General features: G+C 39.8%; 1 protein-coding gene across 2 annotated transcripts in view; it reads left to right on the top strand.

Annotated features, from left to right (window-relative positions):
• Positions 1-59: 59 nt before the first annotated feature.
• LOC117829046 (cadherin-18) overlaps positions 60-10437 on the top strand; it is a 319558-nt gene continuing 309180 nt past the window's right edge. The window contains exons 1-2 of one of the 2 annotated variants that reach the window (XM_034706566.1): positions 60-148; positions 2027-2437. The gene's annotated coding sequence lies outside the window, so the exon portion shown is untranslated. Of the gene's footprint in view, positions 149-2026; positions 2443-10437 lie in introns of both variants that reach the window. The other variant, XM_034706568.1, reaches the window with a different exon arrangement.

Below are 10437 nucleotides of genomic sequence, written 5' to 3'. Positions count from 1 at the left end.
CAGACAGACACAGGTGTGACAACGAGACACAGGTGAAACGTATTAGGGTGCAATCAAGCTGGAGAGAAACACAAAGGCAGAAAGTAAAACCAAACCAGACACAAAGGCGGCAAGACCTACAACATAAAACAGGAACAAGAACAATACTGTGAGTATTTTCCATCCTAAACTTGATTTACCAGCTCTTCTAGATAACCATTAAATAAAGCATAACCTGGATGCTATCACTCCACTTATGTATTAATGCATAGCTCTGAAACGAGGGTGAGAAGCAATTATGTTAATTCAGCTGTACTCAAGCCAACAAACAATTAATATTTACCTTGTAGCAAACACCTTTGGTGTAGCGCTCGCTCATATTCATATAAATGATACAATATAAATGTGATGTGAGCAGGAAATGCAAATGAACAGCGTACATTAGTGAGTGAGATACAAAGCTAATGGCAGTGTATGGCTGCCATTAGACAGGGGTCTGTTGGGACTAAATACTGGAGTAAAGTTTACCACACTTATCCTCTCTAAACCACAGGGCTTTTTTTTTTTTACCATAAATATACTCTGCAAAGTTTATTATTATTATTATTATTATTATTATTATTAGTAGTAGTAGTAGTAGTAGTAGTAGTAGTAGTGTAATAATAATGATGATAATAATAATAATAATAATAATAATAATAATAATAATAATAATTAATAATAATAAAAAAATAAATAATAATAACAAGAATAATGCTAATAGTAATAAAATTGAATGTACAATAAGTAATATTTATTTATTTTATTTTTAATAATAATGCTAATAATAACAACAATACTAATACTACTAATAGTAAAAAAAATAAATTGAATTAAATTAAATTGAATTATTTTTTTATTTATTGAATAATTATTATTGAAATGCAAAATGCTATACATCAGTGTGTATTCATGTTGATACATATGCCTCCTTGTATAGTGCCAGTTCTTTTACTGCACTTGTTTTCACCCAAAAGGGGGCATGATTGCTTTTACCAGCAGGAAGTGACATTTGACTACTCCTCTCTAATCCTGGGTCTGCAGGGAGCGTGGCCAAAGAGTCAGGAAGACTGGAGAACCAGTAGTTTCTGGAGTTGATTGTTGCAAAAAGGCCTATTTATTAACTCATTTGGTTGTGATACACACAAAATGATCTTGTATGAAGAAGTGGAAGGCAGCTTTTGGTGAAATAGTAGTTTTAAATTGTAGCCACTGCATGCAAGGAAAATATAATGATAACCCTGAGCTCTAGATGGTGCTGTTCTGCTCTTCAGTTTAAAAACTTGCAGGGAAGGCACTTGACAAAGAAGTACCTGCAGCATGGAGGAAGTGAAAGGAAGCTAGCTGCTCTTTGAGTTCCAAGTTTTTAAAAGAGCACAAAATCAAACTAACTTTTTGAAAGACTTTAAGGGAAAACAGCAGATGGTATTTGTCAAAAGCTGCTGTTGGACACGATGAGGATGAAGGTAACATCAAGGAAACACTAACACACAAAGGCAGATTACTCTTAAGGCTGCCTTTAATGTAAAATAAATATTAAATTAAATTAGAAGCAGTTTAAGATTGTGGAGGAAGCTACAGGACAGCTGTGGCTGAAGTTTTCTCTGAAGATTTTAGAGCATGCAGACTATATTAATTGAGCTGAATCAGAAACAGTCAAGTCAGGAGTTGAAGAAACTCAGTAAGGCAGGAATTTTGCAAAATGATTGAAGAAATGTCTCATGGAAAAATTATATTAAGGGATTCAGACATGAAGGTAAAATCTGTCTGAGGAGGAAGGTTGGGATATTGAAAGACCAGACTTTAAAGAATCCCAGGTATTGATTACCTGGTTAAACTGAAGACTGCTGGCGTGTCTAATCAGTTTATACCCTGGCTGCAGCTGAGATTGACTCTGCATGTGATCATTTGAGCTGGGGAGTCAGTAAGAGAAACTATTTTAGTGTTCCAGCTTAAGAACGGCTCCACATACCATCTCTAACCTTTATATGTGTCTCTTCCCATACAGCATACCCCCCCCTCCCACCTTCCCCTCCCATTACATCGGATCCCAGCCCCGGCAGATACCCTCTGCTCTGCTCACCGCGCCGACCCAGCCCTTCAGTGGACTGTGCCATTTGATCCGTGCAGAAGATGATTCACGCTCTGCGATCTGGGGAGCAAGAGCGCCAGAGGAATCCCTCTCTCTCCTCCCTCGCCCCCCTTTCACATCCATAATTCAGCATTTGCGCCTTCGTACTCCTCCTCCTCCTCCTCCTCCTACCCCCTCCTCCCTCCTCCACCTCCTCCTGTCTCCTTCCAGCCACTGCCTTTTTGCTGCTGCTACTCGCTGCCGTGTGCACTCCAGCACGGCATCAACAACCTGAGGTATCAGTCGTCTATAAAGCATCCATCTGGAACTCTCCAGCAAGCAGCACAGGTAAGGTGAGAGCAAAAACAAAGTGCTACTTTGCCTTCATGAGATGCCTGGTTTGTGGTGTGTGAAATGTATGCCGGCTGCATGCATCTTTAAAAGTCTTGTGGCTGATTCGCTTCCCAACTTAGTGCATAATTTACCCTTTTTCTTGCATCTGGATGATTTTTTTAGGAGAAAAAGACGGTGCAACTGTTGCTATGGCAGCTTAGTGGAGCAGCTGAAATTTAAAAAAAAAATGAACTCTGTGGTGATTGTAACACATCAGGGGGTACATTAGAAATTGTTGGAGCGTTGGTCATTGGCATGCAATAAAGTTTAATGTCCCCATGCGAGTCACTAATCCCCTCCACTCCCACCTCACACACACACTGACTCTCACTCGCTCTGCAGGCTGCTCTACCTTTAGCCACTCATACACAGGAATCATGTGAGTTCAGCTGCTGGACTCTTGGTGGAGCTCAAAGGAAACTGGACTGAGTTGTTTTGCCAAGCAGAGGCATACAAACAGAGTGAAACCCTACTACTGTATGCTGTGTGATGTATGGACGCACCCTGTTGCAGACTGAGGCTGCACTCTGTGGTTTGATCTTTGAGATTTATGCTGTGGCTGCTTTGTATATATGCTTTTGGTCAGACATCTGAGTAATTCATTTGCAAAAAAAGCAGCCTGGCTTCAACTTCTGATATGCAGGACGTTTTTAAATATGAATTCAAATGCACTGCTTCGCGTCAGGGTCTTGCCTCACCCTTTCAGGATTCTTCTTCCAATAACAACCTGCTAACTATACATTATCCCACCTAATACCCGGCTACTAACTTAAAATACAGACATGTCAGAAAAAAATTGATTAATAATTACCTTTTTTTGATTAAATGATTTGTGTATAGTTTTTTGGGGGGTTTTTTAAGTTATATTTTTGGGCTTTTTGCCTTTATTTGATAGGACAGCTGAAGAGAGACAGGAAATGTGGGGAGTAGAGAGTGGGGGAAGACATGCAGGAAATGGTCAACTGGCCGGGAATCAAACCGGCGACCTCTGCAACGAGGACTGTAGCTTCTGTATGTGGGGTGCTTAGACCACTAGGCCACCAGCGCCCCTTATGTATTCAGTTTTTAAAAAATAGTTTCAGTGATTCCTCGTCAGTTAGCATGCCTGTTGTGTTGGATTTAACATGAAACTGTCCTCATTCAGCTCTTCTTCTTCTCAGAGCTCTGAGGTTCACACACCTTTTAAAACAAACAAGGCAAATGTCACGACTTTGAACCCTGCTGCTATCATCACCACCGCTCATGGTTTAAGTTTCTTTGTAGAGACCGGTAACATAAAGTTTATCTCACCTGCTCAGCCGCCATTGCTAATATTGCTCGACAGGATCCAATCATAGACTGTAAATAAAAATGGACAGCGTTGCTCCGCCTCTTCCCGTTGTACGGTTCTGAAGCCAAAAAATCCCGCTCCTGGGTGCAGCCATTGTGCAGCCAGAGCCTGGGAAGCCACTGTAACAAGCTCCGCCCTACACCGTAGCGTCACGAGACGCTGTGTGTCCTTTGAAGTTTCCCTATACGACGGCTGTGAATCAAAGGAAACCCGGAAGTAAAACCCCGTTTTTTAAACTCTAATAACTAACGAAAAAGAAACTTTTCAGGAAAAAGAGGCCTTGAACACAAAACACTCAAATATTAACTCCATATCACCACAGCATACGGATGTGAGAAACATTCGTACGACGTGTATTTATTTTTTAAAGTTTGACTGAGACGGATTTTTGACCTATACTGCAGCCAGCCACCAGGGGGCAGACACACTGCTGAAAGCTTCACCACCAGGGTCGCGTCCGGCTCGCTTGGATCCAATATGTAAACATCCGTAGCCTGCCGATTTAGCATGCTAACCGAAGCTACCGTTTTAGCCCCATTGTTTACCAATATGATGCTAACGGAAGCTAACGGTTTTACCTCACCTTACGGTCTATGGTGTCAACAAGCAGAAGCTAAATGTGTCTGAACTCTTTTCCGCTGATTGATTTGACATGACGTGTGATCAGTTTGCCTCTGGCGTTGCTCCTGTTAGAGAAAGTTAATAACCGTTGTCAAGAGGTTTTGATCATAGACTGTATAAATAATGGACGTAGTATCCGTGACGTCACCCATCTGTTTCTAAAGTGCTGCTTTGAGGCCAATTGTCAGTGGGAGCCATATTGCTGCTGTCGAGGGATTGTGATGTAAAGAGGCGGGCTTTGAGCCTCCTAGCCAACAGCTACAGTGTTCCCGCCTGTCAATCAAGTCAGCTGAGCCTCTCATTAGAAGACTCTTAATCCCCCCCCCTAAAGATCGGCTTTTTTGAATGGGTGTGTATGTGGTTTCCGGTACTTCTGGAGGCAGCCTCAAGCAGACCCTTGATGAACTGCAGTTTTTAGCACTTCCACATTAGACTCATATTTTTAGACCGGAGGTTGCCGCTTGGTTTGGACCAATCAGATTCAAGCATCTTACACAACCAGAAGATCAGTAAGAGAGCTGGGTAATAACCTATTTTATCATTCTTTTTTGCTCTCTATTGATTTTCATTCCAGGATTTACCAAACTGAGGACAATTTAAACATCATATTTGAAAAATAGCTCTATTTTTAAAAGCTTAATAGGATTCTGTCTGCAAAATTTTGGCCTCAAAAACATCTGTCAGAAAGAATGAATGTTCTCAAAGTGATGCCTTTATTTTGAAGGGGATCCCAGTCTCTTTCATATGCACACAGAGCAATTTGTGACCAAGGATTGATACGTTAGTCCTGCCTGTAAATCCCGATGGAGTGTAAGCTATTTGTCATTCGTATTAATCTTCCTGGTTTTCCTCCAGAACATACAGCACTTGCGTGTAATAGATTTAAAGCGAAAATACATAAAAGAAAAAAGAAAAATTGACAAAGCTGCGGAGGAGTCTGGCTGCAGAATGACATCATATTTGTCATTTCGCATCCTTCAAATCAAGAAGAATGAATGTTTTGAAGATGAATCCCTCATTTTGAAGTGAAGTTCCGTGCATGCTTTCTGTCTGTTTCCTTCACGTGTAGAAACAGAGAAATTTGTGTCCTGAGATTGATATGAGACCTGCCTGAGGGGCGGGGGAGGGAATTGATCTGATGCACTGTGGCACACCTTTAACGCTACTTTTTTTTTGTTTTGACTTTTTGTTTCATAATGCAGCAGGTGGAGACAGGCTGCTGCTGCTGGAGAGAGAGAGAGCAAAGGGAAGTGAGACAGAGAAGGTGTAACATCTCAGTGAGACTGGCTGTTGATGTGCTGGAACATGAGAGAGTGTTGAGGTGCACTGAAGCCGAAGTCTGACGCAAGATTGTCAACACAGCTGGATTTCAAAGGGGCTGGTTCAGAGCAGGATACTGTTTGTTTGTTTATTTATTTATTTATTTATTTAGAATTGAGCGAGACAGCGAGAAAGCAGCTTAAACAGGGAGGTTTGCAGCGTAAAACGGCTCAGGAGGAAGCAGATTTAGCCACTCTTCCACTGATTGATTTTGATTCTGCCTCATGAGAGAATCAGACTCTAATGTTCTTGGTTGCTTTAGACATTATTGCCTTTCTGCATTAACTTCAACTCACACTATCACTTCTAGTCTGCTGTTTTGAAGACTGATGTTTCTTGATGGATGATATCAGCATTGTCAGAAAAATGTTGCTTTGGATTGTAAAGGAGCAATAGATAAGGGATGGCAATATTGCTGTTACACGCAAAGCTCTCAGTTTTTTGGTGAGTTTTATAGGAGTGTGTTTTTTTTTTTTCCTTCTTTGCTGTGTTTTGGACAACTTTCCAAAGCGCGTGCCAACGCTCGTCTTTTGGCAACACTTCTGGTGTAACTTATCACAGCTAAGCCGCTCAGCAGTCTTTACAGAGGTGTTTATTCACGGCACAGGCCAAGATCACCTGTCAATCAATCCGTGCGCGTAGATGTCTTTTAAGACAGTTCTCTCGTGTTTCTGCCAAGTTCGATGTTGATGCTCACTTTACACACTCAAAAAAAACCTGAAGTGGAAAAGCAGATTTTTTTTTTAAAATGGCATATTTAAGAAACATGCCAGTAATCTCCCCCCCCAAAATATGTGGATCTAAATATATACATCCATACGGAAAATTCAAATCATTAGGTGTAAACATAACTTTGAATAAAACATGCCTGTACAATTTTGGCCATAACACCTCTGTTCCACCTCTGACCAAAACACATCGATACAACTTATGGTCAAAGTTGTGCAGAGGTGCTATGGTCAAAGTTATGTTATGGCCAGAGTGACCATAACATCTGTGTACAAGTTTGAGCATAACACCTCTGTACAACTTTGACCATAACACCTCTGTTCAACTTTGACCATAACACCTCTGTACAACTTTGGCTATAACACCCCTGTAAAACTTCGACCATAACACCTCTGCACAACTGACGATAACACCTATGTACAACTTTGACCATATCACATCAATACAGCTTATTGTCAAAGGTATTATGGCAAAAGTTGTACTGAGTTGCTATGGCCAAAGTTGTGCAGAAGTGTTATGATCAACATTGTACAGAGGTGTTATGGTCAAAGTTGTGTTATGGACAAAGTTGTACAGAGGTGTTATGGTCAAAGTTGTACAGAGGTGTTATGGTCAGATTTGTGTTATGGCCAGAGTTGTACAGAGGTGTTATGGTCAAAGTTGTGTTATGGCCAAAGTTGTACAGAGGTGTTATGGTCAAAGTTGTACAGAGGTGTTATGGCCAAAGTTGTGCAGAGGCGTTATGGTCAGATTTGTGTTATGGTCAAAGTTGTACAGAGGTGTTATGGTCAAAGTTGTGTTATGGCCAAAGTTGTACAGAGGTGTTATGGTCAAAGTTGTACAGAGGTGTTATGGCCAAAGTTGTGCAGAGGCGTTATGGTCAGATTTGTGTTATGGTCAAAGTTGTGCAGAGATGTTATGGTCAGATTTGTGTTATGGCCAGAGTTGTACAGAGGTACACCTCTGTACAACTTTGACCATAACATCTCTGTACAACTTTGACCATAACACCTCTGTACAACTTTGACCATAACACCTCTGTCCAACTTTGACCATAATACCTCTGTAAAAACCAATGACTAACATAACTGAGATCATGTTCAAGTTTCATATAGTCTATGTGTAGACCATAAAGGGATCAGAGAGCACACAGTCATAGAGTAGAAATATGTTCTGTTAGTTGTCTACGTATATCTGAGGAAATGTTTTAGGATTTACCGAACAAACATGCTTTTTCGTCACATAACATGTTTTGCTCTGCCTAATCAGACACTGACAAATTGTTAAATCTTGACCTTGCACAATTGTATCCAGGCCACAAGTGGTTTCACCAAATTCCATTATGCGAATGCAATCATGAAACACACAGGCTGAGGCCTAATTCATTAATAATACACGTAATGCTGCTCTTGTTTGAATGGGGCCATTAGCAACGGCTGGGCTGCATCTGGGTTTCACAGTTAACAGGATTTCATTGTTGCACTTTGCATATAGGTGTTGATTAAAAAAGCCTGCAGCAGATATGTGATTACACAGCTGCTACCTGACACTGGAATACAATATGCATGGGGGCTAAGAAGCTTGCGGTCAAATTACTTTAATTCTTTTGTTTGACGAGTTCTGATTCTTCATGCAGACTAAAGCAGCTTGACAAGGAGAAGAATCAGATGAGATTCTTGGTCTAAACAACTCCAAAATCCTGGGATTTGATTACAAAATGAACAAAAAGTAACAATATTTCATTTTTAGCCTAGTTTTTTTTCAATCAGTCACCAAACAAAAGTTTTCTTCTTCTCCTTCCAATCTTTAAAGTTCTCTTTCTCTCTTCAGTTGTTGTGCAGCAGATTTCCTTCAGATGGAAAAGCTGCCAAAAGTCTTTCTTCTGACATGTCAAACTGCATTCAGAGGGAACTCAAACTTCTATCCGAGACCCCCGCTGGCTTCTGCTTTACTCATCTTTTATTTATTTATTTATTTATTTATTTATTTATATTTTTTACAAAATGCTGTTTGTCCTTTTCAGGCGGTATGAGAATAACAAATCGAAACATCAATAGTCTTATATGCCTCTTTACCTCGGCTGCCTCGTGAAGGTTTATTCAAGAGATGGGTGTAAACACAAAGTTTATTATTTACCTTCGCTTAAAAGATGAGGTTACTTTAGGTTATATTAATATTTTACTTTATATGTCTATATGTCTGTCTCTCTCTCTCTCTCTCTCATAATAAGTTATATATACTTGAAGCAGAAGACTCTGTGTCCCCGATTTCTAAAAAGAGTGGCACATTTTGATTTAGGACAGGATTCCAGGACAGTTTTCCACCTCAGTCCATCTTGAAGGGACTCCATATAAGTATACAGGGTTTCAGGATCATGTTTCTATATGGTTTCCTCTTTGCATGGCACAGTTTTGACCTGCATTTGTGGATGCAGCGTCAAACTGTGTTCACAAACAATGGTTTCTGTACTGATTTTGAGTCCATGCAGGGACTTCAACTACAGAGTTGTGTCTGTTTTTAATGAAACACCCAAATTCTTTGCTGAAGAACACTACTCTGAAATTGTTAAACTATTTTCTCACTTACTCACTTAAAGAGAAGTGAACCTGTTTCTTGTACTTCTCTTTGCCTCACTGGAATGTCCTTTTTAAACTCAGTTGTTATCAATCTGTTGCAAATTAACCTTGATAGTTGGAAGATGTTCCTCCAGGTGTTTTTCTTTCTTTTTCTTTCCTTTTTTTTTTGGGAGTGTTTTTCTGACCCTGTCCCAACTTTTTTAGAATGTCTTGCTGGCATCAAATTTAAAATCGGCATATTTTTCAGAATACAATACAAGTTTTCAGTTTCAACATTTGATATGTGGTCTTTGCACTGTTTTCAGTTAACTATAGCTACTTATGTTGATATCTATCTATCTATCTATCTATCTATCTATCTATCTATCTATCTATCTATCTATCTATCTATCTATCTATCTATCTATCTATCTATCTATCTATCTATCTATCTATCTATCTATCTATCTATCTCAACATTTCAAGCAGCATCCCAACTTTTCTGGAATTGGTTGTCGTATTAGTTCATATTTAGTATCTCCTTGCCTCCCAGCTTTGCATGAAAGTTGCCTATTTCAGTCTTTTTGGACTAAACCCTTTATCAGGTTGTCATCTTTAAATTGTTCTCAGTATGTCATTATGCATTTTGTAGCGTCTCACATTCTACCTTCTACCCTCATTGTAACTTTTTTGTTGAAAATGTATTTTTGAATAAGTCTTCCTGGATTGGATCTGGTTCAATGTATTTCATCTTTGTGTAGTAGTCAGGTGGATCTCAGTGTCATGCTCCTTGTCGCCACCTGTGGTGAAAAGCTGTAACTGCATGTGTGACCTTTAACTTCACTCAAAACTGTCAAAATCATTGTTTTAGATGCTGCTGTGAGTGATTGTCTTTGGATTTCGGCTTTATTTTGAAGTTTGATGTGTTGTTATTGGACTTTGTTGGTTTGGAAACAGTAACAGGTTTTCTGCACTTCTATGTATTCAGTTGCAATCAGTTGGACTTCTTCCTTCTCTTTGGTAAACCATGTACTGCTGGGTAATAGCATGTCACATATTTTTCCACTGTTGAATGCCTGCTCACCATTATTGTGATTGCAAATTCTAGGGCTTCCATTATTTGGCAAACCCAGCATTGTGCTCACTCAGTCTGACAGATGTGGCTAAAATCTGTCAGACTGTGGCCATAGAGTAATGATTTGAAGCATCCAAGAGACCCACATATAATAAAGAAAGTTAGGATGTTCTTAAAAGATGTAAAAAAAAAGAAGTAGAAGAGATGTGGAGTGTGTATCCCTGCATTGTTCCCCACCTTTGTGTTTCCAGCTTTTTTCAGAGCAGATTTAAAACAAATTGTCTCCCTGAGGAGCAACACGGCACCAAATCCTCTGAGTGTGTCT

Source organism: Notolabrus celidotus, chromosome 17 (assembly GCF_009762535.1).
Source record: "Notolabrus celidotus isolate fNotCel1 chromosome 17, fNotCel1.pri, whole genome shotgun sequence".
NCBI classification, from domain to species: domain Eukaryota; kingdom Metazoa; phylum Chordata; class Actinopteri; order Labriformes; family Labridae; genus Notolabrus; species Notolabrus celidotus.
This window is presented reverse-complemented; position numbering and strand designations above follow the sequence as displayed.